Here is a 22121-nt window from a genome sequence, read left to right as displayed (position 1 = left end):
AGCTACGTGCTGCAGTACAGATGCGCCAAGCTGCAGGACTGCGTAGGCGAAGGCAAGCCCACTGTCGTAGCGTTGGATCCAGTGACATTTCTTTGTTCAACCACTTTTCATCACTCGATTCCGTGTGATATCACGTGATCTTTTATCTTTGGTAGATGGCAGCAAATGTTTCCAGGTGGAACAATATAAAAATGCACGAAAGCAGATCATTCGGCCATCTGGAACCCATTTGGTGCACCGAAGGGACGTAGCCCAGGGGTGCTATCGCGGAACGATTCTATTTTTTATTCCAATGCTTTTCGTGGTTTTCGCGCTTGGCCATTGGTCAGAACGATGGTCCGTCCGCGTTATCAACGCGATCAGCCAGCCGCGAGTGGTGGATGATAAGAATAGCATAGAATATGGCATTGGAATCGGAAATAGCGTCGTTCCGCGATTGCACCCCAGCACCACGTCTCGTAGCTTTCGGAATAAAGGCTGCCTTAGGCTTAGCAATGACAGTTTTTCAAACCGTCTTACTCGGCTAATTAGCACCGATTCAGAATAAACAAGAAGTAACTTGCCGTTGTCCATCGTGGGCGCAGCGTGGCGACCGGAGCTACTGTCGGTGCAAACAAAGTAACAAGCTGGAGCTTGCGGACAACAGGTTATCACACAGGCCGCAAGTGATGACCGTTCTGGAATGCGCACACACATCTGTGTACGCGAAGCAGACGGCAGTGCATCGTAGAAACTGTGTGTACCGTAGCAGCGAATATTATTGCTGTACAAGCGCAAACATATAATAATTAATTTTTTGGCAATGCAACCTAGAAAATCCAACAGCTTCGGTCCTCGGTGACGTCCGGTTCTCTTAGTTGTCCCGTTCATCCCGTGAGTTACGTTCACACGGCAAGATGTTCTCGATGTTCTCGCTCAAATTTCGAAGAAAGAGCACATCTTACGGTCCTGATCGCACAATTAACGCTTGACACGTTTAGTTTTTTTTTTAAGAAAGAAAATGGGCTTAAATTCGTTTAGGGGGAAGCTAGCTGCTGCACACTCCGGCATGACTGCACCTTAGCACAACATTGTTGCGAAGTCCGAAGGCTTGCCGCGTGTTGCTTGCGCCACGTGCCAATCCTCTGCAACAGTATCTGTTTGGAATAAAAGTAGTACCTGTTCAATAAGTATCAACTTTACAGCACGGATGTTCCCTTCTGAATGTACAATGTGAGCATGCATAGTGAGGAAAGGCTAGATGAGACAGAGCACATCACCTGGCTTTGAATGTGTATATTACTTCTATCAGTTTTGTAGAAGATAAAAAGATGTCCTACCATGAATAAATACTCATAGTAGTTTCCATAGATGTTTTAACAGGGAAGGAGGGTACAAACGTACACGCACTTTTAAAGCATAAATTTCACAAATGAGCATTTCTTAGAACTGTGACAATACTTGGTCAGAGTCATTCGCAAGTCCTAATTATTTAACCCAACCAGGCAGGCAATTCTATCAAAATGCTTAACTTCCAATGATTAGCTGCACTAACTGCAATACATTATACTGTTTTAGAAAATGAGGCCCACGCAATTTGAGGTTGTGGTTCCTCATAAGTAGTCCTGCTACAATATAAACAAAGACTCGACAATAAACATTGAAGATTACAAAAATGAGCTCATTAGGTCGGCATCCATAGCACCTCTGCTAAACATAGGAGCTCGGAGAGAAAACAAAATAAAAAGAACAAGCCCTTTGAAATGTTGAAATGCATGTGCACGTCCTATTTGTTTATGTGGTGAAATGACTTTTGATATAATGTAGTGTGTGTGCAAGGTCTTAAAAACTGGAACCAAATTACGAGAGCGTAGCCCAATTGTTCATAAAAGAAGCTTGTGAATACGGTTGTTTCACTCTGTCAAAGGCATTTTAAACACCAATTCAAACGTGCACATTGTCCACATGAAAATGACAAGTTATGCTCACAAGCAACTACTTTTTGCAACAGCTTCACTTTTGAATTGAACAGCATTGCATTCAGCACATGCCTACAGCAGTGACAAGCACTCACTGATGTTGCAACCTTTCAAAGATAACACAAAGATAACACTTATGATAAAATGTGCCTAGGCACAACTGTTTATGACAACCATCCATTTCTGTCAGGTGAGGGCAGCTGACAAGCATTGAACGAGGAAGTAGTTGTACAGTCCAAATGAAAACACACTAGTAATGCCAAATTCAACAGGCAGCTCTGCGAGGGCAGCTGTGCACTCACGTAAGTGCAAAGGTTTCAAAAACCCCAAACCTGCCGAAAAAAACGCAACACAAAAGTCCTCAGCTCTGCATCGCAGCAGAACTTGTCACTGGTAGCCATTGACCTGTACCCCACTTCATACTAGCATGTGGTCATGCAGAAGCTACAAAAAGTACAGCTGTTACAAAAATCTTACACAAATTTCCGTTGTTCAAGTTTTCCATCTGCGCCATTTCTTTTACAGACCTGCCGTGTACACCATTCACTCGATGGTAAAAAGGTCAAGGTACATTACACCTTCCAAGTAACAATAACATGTTTCGCAGCATAAAAATATTAAATTTAATATCACATGAACTGAATGATCTATACCTCTTACTGTCACATGTAATGCTTTTTCTGTTGAGAGACATTGCAGCCTTTGTAGCATTGCCTGCTATGTATGAATTGGACTTCGAAGTGATATTTGCCTCAAATTGCAGCAAAAATTGTGGATCTGCCCTGGAGATGATTAAAAATAATGATGGAACTTACAAATCTTGCCCCAAAATGACCAGTGGAACAACGTGCAAAAAGCCAGTTCTACCAGTTCAATTCACTTTAAAGGGCAACACCCTGTACCATTCACCCTTTCAACAAACAGGTCTGCTTAGTTGTTCTCCCGCACCACCATGGACAATTGCTTCACTCACAGCACGAAGCTCAGTTTAGTTTGTTATGTCACTTTTTATTTCCTTAAATTACTCTGTCCCATCCCCTCTGTGTATATCACACACGGTTTTTCTACACAGCCAGTGCCCGAATTTCTTTTGAAGTCACAATTAAGCACCGACTCCTGGGACAATACCACCGTGCTTATACCATTGCCTAAAAAAATGAGGCAGTACAATGGGTTGTCACACCACACAAACCAATTAAATCAATGGACAATGAAGCTAAGGAAGGTATAGGGGACCATAACTTGTATGTTTTAACTTTAGTATACTAGTAATTATGACATAAATGGAAAGGAATTAAAGTGGATGAAAAATCTACTTGCCACAGGTAGGGACTGAACCTACAAGCTTCGGATAATGCGTCCAATGCTCTACCCTCTCAATCAATCAATTAATCAATCATCCAATCCCCCTCTTTCGTTTACACAATTTAGAAGTTACGCAAGTGCAAATAGCTTCACACCAGTGATAGACGGAGCATCGCTACACACCTTCAGCATAGCGCAACAGTTCAAATTCAAGCAAGAGGGCAAAGCTTGTGAAGGTTGTCATCACTTGAATGCCAATAGCATCGTTCATAAAAAGGGCATTCAAGAACATTAAAAGTAGTCACAAAGAGGTACACTTCATTAGGGGCCCTATCAGGAAACGATGCTTCATGTCCCCGGCAAGCCATGCATGCATACAACAGTATGACTCATTTCATTATTTCGGCTATCTTTATCAGACCTTCACTTTCCCGATTGAATCCACTTACCTTTTCAGCAACATTTTGTTGCACAGCGAATGCATCATCCTAAACGGATAAAAAAAAAAAATTAACATTACCTGAAAATTCTTGTTCTGTGTTTTTTAAAGAATCCACACCATCTCCATTTTGAGCCCACAACACCAAAGCAAGGAGGTACTTAGATTGAAAGCAAGTGAGTGTATACTACATCTATGTGAGAATTATTGAAAACGAAAAAGGAAAATACTTCAAAGGTGCATTGACTGTAGGAAGTATGGTCCTGCTGGCTCAGATACCCAGCTTCCACTGCAACCAGACTAAATATTCAATATTAATTTGTCCAATCAAGCGTAATTGCTGTGGCCGCTTTCTTATAAGACTTTCCATAATTTCTTTTGAAGAAAGTGTTACACACACTTTTTTCAACCACCTTATCCTGAAAATGTAGCAGTTGCTCAGGCCTGAGAGACGTGGCACTTTCTACTTGAAAGCACAGTGACAAACACACAAGCTACAGAATAGTAAGAATTTCAGCAAATTGCCCACAATTCAAGAAACGGCAAGACCAATAAATTGGCTCCCATCAACTCAGATAAGTAATTTAAGCCTACAAGTCATTCAGTCAAGACACCTCAACAGCACCCTGTAGTCTGACAACACCCAACACTTCACACTATATCTACGATACGCTATGCAGCATACCACTTGGTCAGCTGGCTGCTTTACCACAACAGCCAGACTACAAAACCCTATTGTGACAACTGCACCGCTGTGGAGTCCGTAGAGCACATCTGCTTGAGTGCAGGCATACAAAGATGAGGCAACAACAATATCAAGATATTTCTAAAAAAGCGCGACCAGGCCCGGGCATGACATTCACAAGGATGCTTGTGACCCTGGCGCTGCCCATTGAAACAGCAAAAAGCACTGAACTTCTTGTTCGCATACATCCAATCTATTGGTTTTCTCAGCAAACTTGATCCTTCAATGAAGAAAGTGTGCACTGTACCCATAAGTGTTCCTTTTTTCTTTTTTTTCCCATATATTACAGTAATTGTCAAGACTGTACATTCACCGACTGGGACACCTATTACAAGACCTGCATCTCGTTTCTTTTCCTTTTACATTCTTTCTGCCCACGTTCTTCTGGGGCCTTTTCCATTCCTCCCCTCTCCCTGCAGAATAGCAAGTTAGCGAATATATGCTCGCTGATCATTCTTTTTAACAAGGAGCTTTCTTGGTCAAATTTCAGAAATGTGACCAAAGTGGCAATATTCTTCCTAAAATGTTGCTACATACAAAACGATGTTATAAATTGCTACCTACAATGTGATAGGGTGCTGGACTTAGGCAATGGCTAGCTGCCAATATGAAACACACTTCAACTGAACACTGATTTGCTATGTCAGTGAAAGTGTTCCCTATAGGCAGCTAGCCATCGCCTATTTTCAGTCCTAACAGCAATTTTGTTTCCATAAAATCACGATGGGAAACCACAGGAATACTGAGAACCAGCATACCAATAAGCTGTACAGCATTCACTATCAGCAGTGCCATGTAGACAAAAAATTCCAATTGTGCATGATTCTTTGTGCCAAAAGTTGCAGACATCACGGGGTTTTACATGTCAAATACAAACCTTATTTGGCATACAGTAGTCCACATTGCAAACTATGTTGGTAATACAACAATCTCTATGAGTACCTATTTTCTTCTAGAAAAGAAATAAAAACTGGCAAAACAATGAAAAGCAGTCAAGCTCTATCAGAAATCTTAAGCCATCATAAACAGAAGAAACAGATCACATTGTCAATGGTCACACCTCGACCAACAGCACATTGGTTAACACGGCCCACCTCACGCCAATGTCAGCTTTTAAAATTTTGTGCGTCAACATAGACCACACGAACGGCCTCATGGAAGATGGACATTGAATTGATCAACAATGTGCAAACAAGTTCAGACTCAACCACAAGGAAAGTATAGAGTCGGGAACTTGTCCTTATTGGGTCCAAAAAGTGACCCCGACGCGCTTGTGCACTACCTGTCTATCAGCACACACAGGCAGATGCAATAACACTGCCAAAACAGCAGACTGTCACACACTTTAATGAAGCACATCACAGCAACGCATAAACATGGCTCACTTGTTAACCACCAAACTTTCATGCGGCCAACAAATTCTGCCTTCTGTTAACGTTGGCAGGTGCAACCACTCCCCCACTTCCTCACTAAGCTTGAGCACTTGCAACTTCACAAAAATGGGAGATGGTAAGATATGTGCATAGCAAAGTCCCACTGTTGTACACTGGGAAACATGCCTTGGCAAGTAGTCGTGTTTGGGTCTTTTAAATCTAATCACTCGGCAGATGCCTTGCATAATATGCCATTTCCTCGCTACAGCCGAAGGATTCCAACAGCGAATAAAATGCAAGACAATAATAACGCCAAGTATGATGACGATGTTTATCACTCAAGTGTTCACCCAAAAGGTCCTAAGCTTGACAGGGCCAAGAAGCCATTTTGCAAAGCAGTGCACGAAGAAAATAAGCAGTAAAGTGAATAAACAAACGTGCAACATAGTTTCCAACAAGCTTGTTGGGCGCATGCTTATTTTTGCCAATTTTGTCACTCCACGCAGTGATATGGGTGTCGACGTGCCAGCCGGTTGGTGGCTGCCCTGATGCTGTCAAAGAAACTCTGCAGCTGGACATTCTCTAAATTATAAGAGCAGAACATCCTATATTATGTAATAATAATAATATCTGGGGTTTAACGTCCCAAAACCACCATATGATTATGAGAGACGCCGTAGTGGAGGCTCCGGAAATTTCGACCACCTGGGGTTCTTTAACGTGCACCTAAATCTAAGTACACGGGCCTCAAACATTTTCGCCTCCATCGAAAATGCAGCCGCCGCGGCCGGGATTCGATCCCGCGACCTTCGGGTCAGCAGTCGAGCGCCATAACCACTAGACCACGTGGCGGGGCCATCCTATATTATGTCTCCTTTCAGCCTAGCCAAACTCTATACCTTAAAGTGCGTCGCCACCCTTAACTAGCTGGATCTACATGAACGGCATAGTCTGAATAAATACACTGATTCTGTGGCAATTCATAAAGAACTGATATAAAGCTGAGGGAAAAGTTTATAAAGTAACAAAGTGACTGGGGTAATAAAAAGCTAGAGATATGGCACCGCATATATCAGATGACAATGAAAAAAACCATTAAGTACTTAATATGATGGTCCATAGACTTGCTAAAAAGTAAGCCACTAAAGTTTAAAAAACGGGGATCCACTTCCTTTGCCATATCGCACTTATTGCAGGTTAGACATAACCGCCTTTGTCTTGCTCTAATAGAATTTAGTTTCCGGCTGTTGCTGGAAGACTGATTACTTATCAGTGATATAGTTTACCGGTGCAGTTTGATAGGGCACAACAGTAAAGGTCTTAAATTACAGGTCATAAACTAGTACTACCTTTTGGACCCTTTTCCTCTCACCTTGATTATGATATCAGGTCTAGCCAATTTTTTGCCCACTTTCAATTTTCTCTGCAAGTAACACTGCAGGAATGTTTCTGACAAAGTAGTGGTGCAGGAAAACTGCACCCTCACCCAGACTTACTTCCACAAAATCGCATGCCACCAAAAGGCCAGTATGATGACTTTCCTTTAAACAGGTCTTTCTTTAATGAGGGAAATTGCGACAAGAGTGCTTGTTTTCATTTTGCTCTTGATATAAAATGTAAATAATTTTCTAACATTTCTCTTTATAGTTGGAACCTCAAAATTAAATCACCATAAAAAAACTACTTCACAAATTCATATCTGCAGCCCGGGAAATCACATGGCCTTCGACCAGTATGATTATACCATAGATGGCAAAATTGAAAAATCAAATCAGGTGCCTCAGGTTAGTTGGCCAACATTTTGACATAAGGATTTGCCGTGTCAAAGCAGCCGGTCATCAGAGGCGTGTTAGTTTGGTGCAGTTCATGGGCTCATTCCCTTGTCTTGCTACTGGTGTTGACAACTTGCAAAAGAGAACTTTGAAAGGAGTAAATATATACATTTTGAATGTCATCAGAACGGGTACAAGTAAAAAAGCCTAGATTCTGAGGGTAGAAAGAGGGTGGGGTTGGGAATAACAGATGAAAATTAAAATGCAGGAAAAACTCGCAAGTTGTACTGGCGGCACATATGATGGCAGCGCCGCTGTTACAAAAGATGGCAAGTTGTAGAGAAGTGGCCAGACGGTCATGGCAGCGCTGACTGGTGGAAGTACCTGAGGAGGTTACTTATGATAATGTTGGTCTGAACTTTGAAACAAGAGATGTGCGAGCAATGCAGGTTGGCCTACAGTGCTATAAATGACACTAGGGGGAAGAAGTTAATAAAGAAGGTATTGAAAGTAGGATAAGTGCAAATAGTGCCCAAAGGTAACAATGTGTATCATTAAACACAAGTAAAGTAACTAAAACAAATACAAAAATTGTAAGCACAACTATAGGCATATACATTTAGCAGAAGCTAGTAAAACCACTCATTTCAGGAGATAGTGCTCATTAAGTCTGGTCTCAAGCAGGCATTAGTAGCAGCGGCACTTTTGCAGATAAGACACTCTACAGCTTAAAGTGCAGCCGCCATGGCTTCATTGCATTTCGTCCAAAATGTACTTTAGCAATAGAGAAACTTCTTAGTAAATATTTAAAAAAGCTGGACAGTTTATTACAGTGTACTAGAATAGGGGCAGTGGGCTCACTCGGAGGCAACGTGAGGTGCCTGAGGCACCTCATGTTGCCTCCGAGTGATGGCGCCACTAGCATTTCCTCTTGAAAGGTTATGCGGTTTTACAAGTTTCGTGGCTACGTTAGGCAGGCGTTGCGGGTTATTTTAGCGGACTGTGTAATTATAAACAAGTGCTTGCTATCCATACGGTTGGAGTTCTGTCCACACGCATTCGCTTTTCTCGTTAAGAAATACAAAGGAAACACGCTGCCGCTATGATTGCAGCGCTGGCTGGAGAGATGTCGGCTGCTCCCGGAGAGTTAAGTGATGGCTTGTCAACAAATTAGCGCGACGTTTGCACCTGTTTACGCATAGCTCTATCAGGCATTTTCGAACGTTGCATGCGCCTTGAAGGCATGCTCGACGCCTGCCAAGCGTTGGCGGTGACGAAGTCGACGGAACTCGCCAGTCAAGTTACGAAAACGGGTGCTTATCGCATAAGAAAACGCTTCACATGCACGTGAAAGTGCACGTTGTCAGAAAGATAATAAAAGGCATCCACAACATCCAGTTATTTGTGGAAAATTACTACCTTGAAATTTCAAGCAAGCGCAATTCCAGCTGTTAAAGTAAAAATGGATAAATTCGAGCAAAACTTTCTGTGATGGTGCATTGCTAAACGATTTTATTTTCAAATCTGATTTTTACTTTCTGCAATTTAAATTCTTTATGAACAGCATTGGCGTAAAGATTACACACAAGACATCCACCAAACGCAAATACACTCTAAGAACTGTTTAGATTCCAGAGTACTACAAATTTGTGTTCTAAAATGGTGTGGCAGTACATAATGTCAACTTTTCTTTCAACAACATTTACATAACAAGAACGTATCTGCTGCGAGGGCATCGCTGTTTCGAGCAGGCTTTCTGCTTCTTCCCGGCAACTCAAACAATGTTGTTCAAAAATCTCCACCTGATATACACCTTGGAGTGGGCATGAAATACATGCCAACTTTTCCGACACCACAGTCGTTTCTTGGCATAATGTCGAAGTGCAATAGAGTACCGGAAAACAATGGAAAACAAAATTAATGCTTTCTAGCACTACGAAGGGGTTGAGGTGGAAAAAAAAAAGTTCAAGTAGTTCCGTACCTCATCTGAGCAGGTTGGTTTTTGTGCTTCTTCGCTAGCGCAAAATGTATATGCTTTATTTGATGGCGATTGGTTGTCGGGTCATTTTCGGCGGACGGCGCGTATGCTGCGGTTCGACTTTTGTTGCTGCTGGTTGTTTGGTCACCTTCTTGTCGCTCCTTCGCTCCAGGGTTTGGGAGTCCTTTTGATAAGGTACGCGGGGTGATTCGGAAGGATCGTGGAACAGCGTCTGCCGACAGCGTGGTCTACCACGAGGAATGCTGTCTCTTTGCCATCAATATATGAATGTAGTCCCGATTACTAATGCAGCTTAAAATGCAATTCGCACACTGCACACGTTTGGCACCCAGGCACGATAACAGTGATTGTGCCGCTAGTAGACATACTTGGTTAGCATACCTTAGCATGAACACGTCATCAGAAAAAAATACCGTGGTTGTTGTGATGCAAACCACTGAACCTCTCAATAGCACCAAAAACCAATCGACTTGCCGCCTCGTTTAGCACGTGTGCAGCAAAAGAGCGCAGCAGCAGAAGGATAGGAGCGCGAGAAACTTCAAGAGGAAACTGCTGCAGCCCCTAGTGGCTCCCAGTACCGGCGACATGAGCGGCTTCAGAGCGCCACCTGCGTAGCATAGGCAGAGAGCACACAACCCCCTTCTAGTACAGTGTAGTTTAACTCAGTGCAGGTTGTGTTGCAAAGGTAGGTTTTCAGATGCCTCAGAGTTGAGAAGGACCCCTCTGTCACAACCCATTAAAGAGATGCAATCATCAGGCAGATTTCAAGAACTGACAAATTGGTTCCCCAAAAAGCACCACAACAGCACGGACAATTTAAGAGTAGGTCCTTTAAGTGTGCTATCGAATGCTGGTTGTGGTCCAAACTGAGTCAGAGCCCAGAGTTGTCAAACTAAAAAAATTTTATATTCTCCATTAAGGCAGTACAAATATCTCACATACATGCACACTTCGCTGGTTAAATCACAATACAATCACAATACTCAGATGGTTTAACAACCCATCCGAGTTGTTTTGTAACAAACAATGAATCAAATCGCACTCAATACAAGGTCAGGCTTTACAGAATATTCAACAACACTTAATCCCTTTCATATTTGCCAGACTTTTCACAGTCCAGTCCATGGCGATCCTTGGGTTGTTTCTCAAAGATTCCTCTTCTGGAAACCTGCACACACATGGGCCCACGTACAATGTAGCGTTAGCAAGGAATTCCCCATTCCTTAGGCATCTGATCACATGTGCCTTCTCGGTGCCACTGCCCGAGAGACTGCTGTCGTGCCTGAGTGCACTGCATCATTTCATATGACATCTTCCCTGACTGACTGACTGCTCTTCTCACATGCTTACATCGGGTAGCGTCCAGATTCTAGATTCTTGAATATGACTCATCCCTTTACAGCAGAGCAGAGGCTTGGCAAAGAATGAGTCCCTTCTCGCATGTTCGGTGTGCATTGGCAGAAACAGTCTCGGGATCCTTCCAGGCATTGCATAAGCACTTGGTTTGAAACATGCTAGCTGTTTTGGCAGCTGCCTTCACCGGTAGGGTAGAGTGCGTGCACTTTGGAGTTGGCACTTTCCTTTCTCTCGGTGGTAGGTAACAGTTCGCACTATAATTTGACACTGGCTTTTGAAGGCAGTAGTGCTCTCACTTGTAGGTGTAGTTACTGGGAGAATGGCCATTATCTGAAGAGCCTTTTGGAAATGCTAGCCACCAGAATTCAAGGGCTTCCATCAGACCCATTGGGCGTTTTTCAAGGTGCTGAAGTTTTCTGTACCAGAGATGTACCTCTCCCACAGAAGACAACACAGAGTCTGTGACATCAGAATGGCAGCTCACACAAAGAATCACATTGCATTTTTGTCATGTTTGCTTCGCAACAAGTGAAAGGAAGGCTGGAAAACTTCCAGTCGAGCAAGTGCTCTTGTGGTTCATGAATATCTCAATTTGTTCTGTGAAAGCTTCGAGAAATGGAATTAATACACAATGATGGAATACTCCTCCAGAGTCTACGAGGCACATTTGAGCACGTTTTTGTCATTTGAGCATGGCCAAAAGCCAAGCTGTCATAAACTGACAAAATACGCTCAAAAAGTTCACGAACACCTCGTGAGCTCCTGATGGAAGGTTACATCCAGATAACAAAACGTCTTCAGCCAACCTGAGATTAGATGAAAGATCCATGTTTACTATTTGCAAGTATTTGTAATGGCAAGCTTAAAGTGAAAATCTTTTCAACCACAAAAAGAGACGAGAAATTCGCTTCTCTGCAAAGCGCTCAGTAGGATTTGAGCATCTCGTTCCAGTTGTCGCTAATGTCATGGACAGTAGACCAAATGTAGTGGAAAAGATTTACAAGCACGTTGAGAGCATTGTGCCTCTGGACCCATTGGGCTGGACAAAGTGACTTCAAGCACATCACGCAAGCTGTTGGCATTAACTTTTCAATTTGGATACCTAGGGCAGCTAGGCATTTTGGACTCGCATGAAGGAACTCACAAACTGTCGCACGGTTCCCATGCAGTTTCTGATCTGAGGCACAGAGCATGCACTTGACAGGCTTGTGGTACATCTAGCTGGGGCCACAATGCTCATGACTAGATTGCAGCAATGCGGATCCCACTCTTTATTCGAGAGGGACGTGCAGCCGCTCACTAGAGCAATCGTAGGCCAGAAGGGGAAACGTGTCTTCTGCTGCAAACAAATGAGGCACAGTAGTCACATGATCAGATGTCAGTCACACTCCGAGGTCAGAAGTGAGAGTGCCTCAGATCTTTCAGTGTTGGGTGCAGTGCTCTGAAAGAGCCAGCCAAATGTGACATACGTTGCCAGAGCACTCTGGAGCGCTTGAAGACAACCAAACAAATGTGCCATTAATTTAGGGCTACGAGAGCCACAGAGTACAGAGATGGCATTAGCATTCTGCTGTCCGACGTATCTTGAACACTGCTGTATGCACTGCTCGCTGAGGCTGGCACTCTCTTACCCCTGGGCTCCAAGGTTCTCTGTTGCGATTCCTATATAATTTAAGCTTCTTAAAATTGGAGTGGTCAGGCCCCTTCCCATTAGTACCAGAACAAAGCGAAGAAGCTTTTCTCGTATACCGATTTTTTTTCCCATCCAATACTGCAAAACATTCAGCAGCATTCACTTTAGAAACAAGCTTTTGCAAAATAATGCTATTACATGCTGAAATTATCTGATTTTGGGTTCTCACACTCATGCAAGTTGCAACTTGTGTAAGCACCAAGCAAGTAAAGTCAGTGGCTGGACGCCCTTTTGGCCAGCCGAAGCTTTTGTCTTGTCTTGGAGACACTGGTGGCCCTCGAATAGATGTCCCTTGGACGATCCACGAATGCCAGGAGCGGGCCGAAGCTTTACGATGTACCATGGAAGCCTGCAGCGAACTTTTTATTACTTACTTATTACATAAACCCGCATTCTCTAGAACCAAGAGTACAGTATTATAACAGGAAAGGGGGAGGGGGATATACAAATGTGTTGTACATTTGTGAATGCAAGTACAAAACAGTCACACAAAGCGAACAAGGCTATGTAGGCAGGAAAACAAAACCAAAAGATTGTTGATATCAGTTATCATACATATATAAAAGAAACCAAGTACAGGATCAAGCAAGTGCAGTGCTAGAGGTCTTGAACACACACATAAACTGAGGATTCGATGCAATGCTTACAATAGTTTTCAGGAAGGTTGTTCTATTGAGATGTTATACAAGGAAAAAATGAATTGCTTCATCCAAGAACTTGGCTGGCCACTACTCCGCACCCTGGACATCATCATCTCCTGGCCACATCTCACTCACTCTCACGTTCTACTCCCATGCTTTCCTCCAATCCCACTGTGGAGGGGCTCATCGGTTGAGCAAGTCCTCCATGCTCCCACGTGTTGCAGCTGGCTGTGCATCATCTTCTTTGGCGAGTTTTCTCCGAGAGTGCTCATGTCCACTTTGTGCCATTGTCCTCTTCCTCTCTCAATGAGCCCTTTTCACTGCACTCGCGCACCCTTTAAAACACACTATCCTCACATCACAATGCTGTCTATCGCTTCAATGCAAACTGAGCAGTGAGAACACGGCATGTACAAAGGCACGAGCAGTCAGCTGATCCCTGTAAAGATAGGGTGTGCCCGGCTGCCCAAGTACAGTTCTTTCTGAACACACAGGCACGCCCCTTCCCCTCCCCAGTGAAAGCAGCGATTGCCTGCTGCTTTCGCACGCTTTCACTCACACATGGAACATAGAACACGCAGGGCAATCTTATTGCCCTCAGACATTATAGAACCTTATTGTGACGGTGACTGCAAAAACGCGCGTGAAATGTTCATATAATTGCCATCAGAATAAAAGAACAATTGCGTGTTTCGAATATTCTGGGATATCTCCGTGCTCTGCTGCATAATCAAATCCACAAGAAAAGAAAAGGGGTCAAACCGACAACTGTAAAAGGTGAAAATGGCTTCTTCACCTAAAGCTGCTTCATTCAAATTTAATGCAGAGCCACTGAGCATGCAGTTTGCACTCTTCAGTTAAGGAGTAGATGAGTGATACAACACATTCATACAGTCATTCAGGAAAATTCAACCTCAAGCCACCTCTTTAATTGCAATTACAATCAATGTCAACAGAACCCTTGAAGCTATGCCTTGGACTCTTGATAATAATAAAAATTGTTGGGGTTTTACGTTTCAAAACCCCGATATGATTATGAGAGGCACCGTAGTGGAGGGCTCCGAAAATTTCGACCACTGGGGTTCTTAACATGCACCTAAGTCTAAGCCACGGGCCTCAAGCATTTTCACCTCCATCGAAACTGCGGCCGCCGCAGCCACAATTCATTCCGTGACCTGCGAGTCAGCAGTCGAGCACCACAACCACTAGACACTGTTGCGGGTGTCTAGTATATATAGCCATGCTATCTTGAGCTGCCGTTCAGTGCCGGTGGGGATATCCCTGTTCCAAATAATTAAATAAAAAACGTTCACAGAATATGCGCAAATTTGTTGTGTGCTTCTAGATAGCACACAACAAATTTCGTCAACCTAAACGCACCTAATATTCAACCGCATGGGCTACAGGGTTTTCTATAACCTTAGCTCCTAAAGGGTGTTTTAGTTAGAATATGAATCCTTAGCAAACCAAAAGGCTGTTCGGGGAAGCAAACAACCTTACAACCCCATTTCTGCAAATTCTTGTTAGGCAAAAGGGCGTTTTCATCGCATGAAATTGCCTTAAGGGTGCAAAGTGGTTTACAGTGTGTAAAGGAATATATACAGTGTTTTAAAGGAACATTTAAACGAATGAACTTCAGAAATGACCCATATATAAGATATGGGAAAGGCCTGTCAAATGGCAACGTTATCTGACATTTTATTCGGCCCCCCATCAGGAGACAATTTCGTGACTGCGGCCCACTAGGTGAGGTGAGTATGAGACCCTGCTGTACACCTTTGGCTAGGTTGCACAAGAAATACCACACTACACTGTTTGTATTTTTAATAACTCCCAATAGCACATTTGCTTTCAGAAACAAGAAAGCATTTTAAGGAAGTGCAAGAAACTACGAATGCAGTCTTGAGTCATTGGTCATTCATTCGTAGCAGCTTGCCATCCCCACTTTGCACTAGTGTATCTGTGCAGCAGGCAAGACCATGCCAATTTGAAGAAAACAATTCAAATAAGCAATAATAAATTAAAATAATCATTTCGAATGCACACGAACATTCAAAGTGTGCGTTTTACCTAGTGTTTGTAACAAATGGTAACAAATCAAAATTGAAAAACGCAAAAGCACAATGACAACATTGCTGGCCCTGATATTTCATGGGTCATTAATCTTTTTTGCTCACTGTTAATTCGTTACCACAAAACATCTCACAAGGCCCGAACTTAATAAAGGTTACTATTGCTGAAACAATAACACTAGCCAAACAGACCCTTCACTTGGATTTCGTATTGATACCACAGTACAGAAAAAAAAACACTGCAGCTTCTTTTTAAACAGTTTTTGAATTTGTCCAAGGAAACCTTTGACCACATACATGTGTTGCCACTGATCCACGTGCTCAGAATTACTTTAAGCACATGCACACTCGTAAAGTGCATAAGCTATATGGAAGAAACCAAGTCTGTTGCCATCACACAGGCTTTACTCATGAAAAAATATGCCCATAGAAATAGTATCCATTGCACGAAGTTTTGCACCTCACTCGGCTAATTCACCTTAGTAAGAGCATCCGGTCCTTGGTTAGAAGAAACAGCAAAGTGCAAACAAGCAAGATTCGGTGCATGGCATTTACCATAATGAGAAACAAAAACTAATTTTTAAAAAGCAGCCGCAAAAATATTTAATCTTTGAAAGACAGTCTACAGGAGTGTAACGAAACAAGCTCAACTAAATTTCTGGAAACTGGAATTAAGCCTGATTGTTACCCTTTTTCCACTCCGGAGCAAATGAGAAAAAAAGAGACTGACTATGGATCAAGTTAGGCACACTGTCTCCAAAGCTTTTCACTTGTACGTTGCCTGCACCTGCAGCTCAGCCATGCAGCCTCCTTTGCAAATGCACGTGAGTGTGCTTTTATTTAAAAGTGGAAGCACCATGAGTAGCTTTCAACACAGCATTTGGGAGGCTTCAATGTTATACATTTGTTAGTATTTTTGGCTGGTGACCATCAAATAATTCACTAGTGGGGGAAGACCTATATATATATTTCCTGGAATGATCGAAGAAACATGTCCCAGCTGAAAATCCCTTTTAGCTGCGCTCTAGTACACACTGAAGCAGACAACAGAAACAATACATTGCATCCGAGGTGCGTGTTGTAGCATGCATACCTTCTTTTTTTCCTAATCTTAAGCCGTTCAGGAGCATCAATTAGCTTGGTATAAAATAAATTTCTTCTGTGTGCCTGCAACTTTTTTAACCCTTTGCGGTCCAAAACTTTTACCCACTTTCCGGCTCTACCAGTCCGAAACTATTTTGCAGTTTCTGGCGCGCAAAGAAAACACAACTGTGCAATAAAAACTCACAGGATATTCATTTTTGTTCCTGCATTCTGCAGGCAACTCCTTTAGCGATATTTGGGCAGCGTATGATACCGCTCAGAGCATTCTCCTGGGTGCAGGCAGGGTATTTCTGTTCCGTTGTGTGTCAACAGAGGCGTTGAATCCACCGCCGTCGTCGTCGTCTTCGTCACTCACTTCTGTCGAATCACTGTCATCACTGTCTGGTGGAGGCACGTAATTCTCTTCCTCACTAAAGTCATCTTCGCTTTCGCTAAAGCACCACCGTAAAACGCATGCGATGAAAACGTGGCCATGTTTCTCCACGAACCGCTCGCGAGTGGGTACGCTCTAGGCTCCGTGCAGAACATTGCTGCACCCTAGTGTAAAAAAAGTAAACCTCACAAACAAAGCTCATTTATTCCTCAAGAGATGGCACTTCATGTATACAAAATATGTGCGAGACTTGCAGTGAGAAAACAGTGAAATTTAAACCACGAACACCCTTGTCAGGAGGTGCCCGATAGCGGACTGCTACGGCCGTGTTGTATTGTCGGGCGCTGCCTGACAACGGACCGCAAAGGGTTAAACTTATGCAAACACCATTTCAAACCATTCTAAGCTGTCATTTTTTTTTTTTTTCATTCTGGAGTTGAACCAGAACTGAACCATTTTCACTGAACTAGAATGAAAACAGAATGGTAAAAGTTGGATTTGACATTCTGGTCTACAGAATTGAAGTGGTGATTCACAAAATCAAAGTAATGAGTTTGCAAGTTGGTATAAACTGATATGCAAAGAAGCAGCAAAAAATTGTGCAAACATGAGACAGGACACTCAACAAAAAGCACTGACTCACTGTTTGCACGCAAGCACCTATTAGAGCACAGCTTTCAAGCGCACATCCCTGGGTTGAGCATTGGTGGTTTTCCATCACCATAACCGAACGAACAAGCACCACAAAAGCTCTCCTGGCTTGAAGTGCCCATGCTCTTCTTCTTTGGCTGAGGCCGGCTGGATTATTCTGGAACCTTCACCAACAAAATAGGCAAAAACAATTATATATATATATATATATATATATATATATATATATATATATATATAATATTATATATATATATATATATATAAAAGAGTATACATAACACAAAGCAAAGTAAAATAAAGCATTGTCTGTAACTGCAGTTCATGCTGCCTAACCAGAAAATAATTAAATAAAAAATAGTAAATACAAAAATGCCAAAAACTGAAATAACACAAATCAAACAACAAAGATTAAAATAGTTTTTAAAAAATTAAAATAAAGAGTACCGTGCAAATGTATGTACACACATAACATGTATCCTTGAAACTCCTTGCCGCAATTGATCGCCAAACGAAAACGTGCGTACCTCTTCGTTAACGTTTTCCATTAAGGAGTACAGTAATCGTTGATAACTTTTATTGCTTTCTTTTAGATTCTGTTGTCACACTTGTTCCTCACTTTCTCATTATCTGCAGGTCACGCTATGTTCTATGTAGGCCTCAGTGTAAATTGCTACACAAAATGGCTATCAACACAAATATATGTACAACTTGCCTGCAGCACAAATGAAGCAGTCCACTAGCAGCACTGAGTTTGACCATGCAATTTTAGTTCAGTGAATGCTCACCACACAGCCAACATTTGGCAAATACATACAAATTTGAACAGATGCCAGTCGAACAAACCATTAAGTTCAGTGCTCACAGTTCACAGTTCAGTGCTCAGCATTAGTGAACCTTTTTATGTATGAAAATAAACGTAGACATGCATTTATGTTGTTTATTCTTTTTACACTCCGGGCCACACGGCATTATAGAGTGGAGTGGTTACAAAGCAAAAAAAAAGACAAAGGAAAACAAATGCAGCAATGAAATACAATAGGTAAATAAGTTTTTCAAATAGTTATACAATGCTAGCTAAAGTTTGTCGGAAAAGCTGGTTACCAATATTACTTTCAATGTCCCGTGGATCGTGGTTCCAATCTAATGATGTATGCGGTAAAAAAGACGACGGAGTGTTACAAAATTCTTTTTTTTTTTAATGCGAATGCATTTCTTAGTCGAGCTATGTCAGGCGCCGTGCGGCATCCGCGATCTCTCCGCTCCCACCCCTCTCCCATAGCAACAGCTGCGAGCGCGCGCGCTCCTCCTCTCCCCTAGCAACCGGAGCAAGTGGTGCGGGCGGATCAGCGGAGAGTGAGTGGAGAGGAACAGCGCGCTCGGGCGCGTGAGGGCTCGCATCGCAGGAGCTCGGCGGAGCTCCCGTGTGTGTGGGAGAGTGTGGGCGAGGGTAGGCGCATGCTTCGGCGCTTCTCCTCTCGGCGGGCGCCCGACTCTCCCGTTCGCTCGCTCACAAGCGTATATAAATGGAGCGGAGCGCGCGCTCTACTCTCTCTCGACCCGTTCGCCGGCTTTCGCTGACGCGAGATGGCTGACGTGGAAGACAAGGCTGCGAAGCGAAGAGCGCGTGATGCCGAACGCAAGCGCCTGAAGTGAGCTGCCGACGCCGAACGCAAGCGCCTGAAGCGAGCTGCCGACGCCGAACTCCGTGCTCGGGAAGCTGCTGTGAGACGCCAAATGCATTCGCATTTCCTCACGATTCCCTTCGGGGTGGGGTGAATTTTTTAATATCTTGTCTCGCAACCACCCTGCAATGGCCTTCGGCCAACAGTACTGATAAATAAATAATAAAATAAAATGCCAACCTTGATCGCGGTCAATGCAATGTGAATATACTGAGGTGTAAAGGTTAGCGAGTCATACACTTCTTATGTAATGGCATGTTATGCCAAGGAGTATATAGAGCGGAAGGCACCAGTACAAATGGAAAAGGGCTGATGCTCCAAGGTCCGTCAACAGCCGCACAGTTCAGCTTTGATAACTGTAAATGTGGACCACCAAAATCCTGAATGCATTACTAACCAGACTTCCTCACTGGGTGCCACAGGGTTTTGTATCGATTAACCATATAAACAAACTGTTGCTTCCAGAACCTAAATGTCAGGGGCAATACAATATATACTCAGAAGACCTGAGCAGCCACGGAGTACAATAAATGCACACCATATCTAAAAGGCTCCTCACCAGAACCCACCAGGGCAAATTTTATGTCCTGGAAGTTGCAAGATGCCATCTAGGGCACTTTTACCATGGTACTTTTTCAAAACTGGTTCACTGCTGTTAACTGCAGAGTGCAAATTATGTATGGGGCATAGAAGAACAAACACACAGCACAGGACCTGTGCTGTGTGTGTGTTCTTTTATGTCCCGTACATAATTTGCACTCTGCAGTTAAGTACTATGACCCTAGCCCAGCAACGAATTCTCTTAAGACAGTTCATTACTGAAAGAGTGACAAGATATGGAAATGTCTTGTAACGACACCACCAGGAGGCAAGCTTCGTTGCAAATGCAGAGTTACTGTACATGCACCTTACGGAAGCAGAGTTGTGCAAGGGTCACAATCTTGCCACACAACAAAATAAGATTTAAGGAAAGCTCACATCGCATGCGCAGGAGAGACGCTCATCGCAACAATGGACAATCGTGGTGGACCTGCACAGCCCCATTCAGGCAAGGCAAAGTCAGCTATAGTAGAGGTCTATTTTGGCTTGATCAGGCTAAGGCTATGTCTTGTAGCTATTTTGTACAAGTTTTATTCTAACCTTAGGCATCTGCAAGCTGGCTAGTAGCTCAGCTAATGTTCCTACACTAACAGCCAACAGCCGAGTGGGCAAGCTATGTAGTAGATTATAAAACTGGTAAGCGCACTAAGGTGGGAACAAGAACACGACACACAGAGTGCTACCAGTTTCACAATGTCACTGTACCAACTAGCTCGGACTCAGCCTCTGATTTAGTATGCAGTAGATGGTGTGTAGAGGACTGCTTGAGCAAGTTCTGGCTTGATACCTTCCAATTAGCTGTAGTTTGTCGAAGCCCGTTAAGGTATTGATGTTTTGTTCAGTGCAGATGGGGCACACAAGTGGATTAAATAAATGTACTTTTTCTGTTTTACAACAGTACTTGCCTATTTCAAAGTAAGCACTCTTTCTCTTTCGACATCCATCCCATTTGTTTGCACTGTGCAAAAACAGCACATTCAACAAGCATCTCTCTCATTGTGGTAACTTTACAGATGAAATTTCATCACAAATGTTATTTTAGGCAAGCCTTCCATGCATCTACTCTATAGCATTTTTTGCATAATTCATGACATGTGATGGGCTTGTAAATTATCTCCAGCAGACAACGAACCATAAAAATAACGAAGAACTGCAGTTGACAGAAATGCTTACCTAGAGATCAACCCACAGCACACCTGATAGCAGTGTCAGAGCGATTTCATAAATAATGCCAATAACAAATTGTTTCTTGAATTGATAAGTTGCATGCACTGCATCTGTGTACACCATGTATATTACAAAATGCAAATGTGTATGAGCAACATTCAATAATTTAAAATTATCAGGAACAAATACTGCTTGTCAGTACACACAAGCCAAATTTTACTGCAAATGATCATGTACACTTTCACTGGCAGCAAAATGTATGTCGCAAGCATGAGTATATGTGAAAGCAAGAAAACAGAAAAAATGCTACAGGTTATTTGTACATGTAGTCTTCAAAAACAGATAACCTCTGAGACGGTATGCGATAATGCTGAACAACATATTCCATAACGACATTGCTCGTTTTGCAATTGACAAGAAACATAAATGTACATTACAAGACGGGCAGAGTTGCCTTTCACTAGAAAATTATGCAGAATGAGACCATCACAAGTAAAGATACCTGCTGGTTCTTGCACTTGTGCATGCCAAGGCTGGAAACACACAGCACACCTTGCCATCAAAGACCTTCTCTGCATCTTTCATATATAAATGATATTGTTAACAGACCACTTACTCTAGATTTAGTCTTGTACGCAACAGCGAAAGATTTTTTTTTTTTTCCACGCAACAGCCTACGCGTGCTCAAAACTGCAGCCTAGATCAACTTTCAATTTGGTTCTCAGTGAACCAGTTACAGTCAAATGTCAGCAAAACCAAATACATCGTTTTTAAGGCTGTAAATTAGCCTGATGACTGTGCTTTGTGTCAAGTTTAACAGCTCTGTAATTGAGCAAACTTCAGTTTTCAAATTTCTAGGAGCTCTTTTTCATGAAAATCTGAGTTTAACCCTGATGTCATGAAGATTCATTCTAGTATCTGTAGGTCAAATGGCATATTGTTTAGGATTAGGTATCTTGTTCTTATTTGTATGAAACATCATTTGTATCACACATTAATTCAATCCCATCTCAGTTATTGCCTACTGGTATGGGGAACTACATGGCCCTCAAATTTGAATCATCTCATATTTCTACAAAGCAAGCAGTCTGCTCTATTGAAAACCTCGGTCGCCACAATCATATGGCAAATGTTTTCGTACAACACAGCCTTCTAAAAATAATCACCTACATGAATTCAAGCTCACTA

The sequence above is a fragment of the Rhipicephalus sanguineus genome, unplaced genomic scaffold, assembly GCF_013339695.2.
Source record: "Rhipicephalus sanguineus isolate Rsan-2018 unplaced genomic scaffold, BIME_Rsan_1.4 Seq861, whole genome shotgun sequence".
Classification (NCBI taxonomy): Eukaryota; Metazoa; Arthropoda; class Arachnida; order Ixodida; family Ixodidae; genus Rhipicephalus; species Rhipicephalus sanguineus.
The sequence above is the reverse complement of the archived record's forward strand: the minus strand, read 5'-3'. Positions refer to the sequence as shown.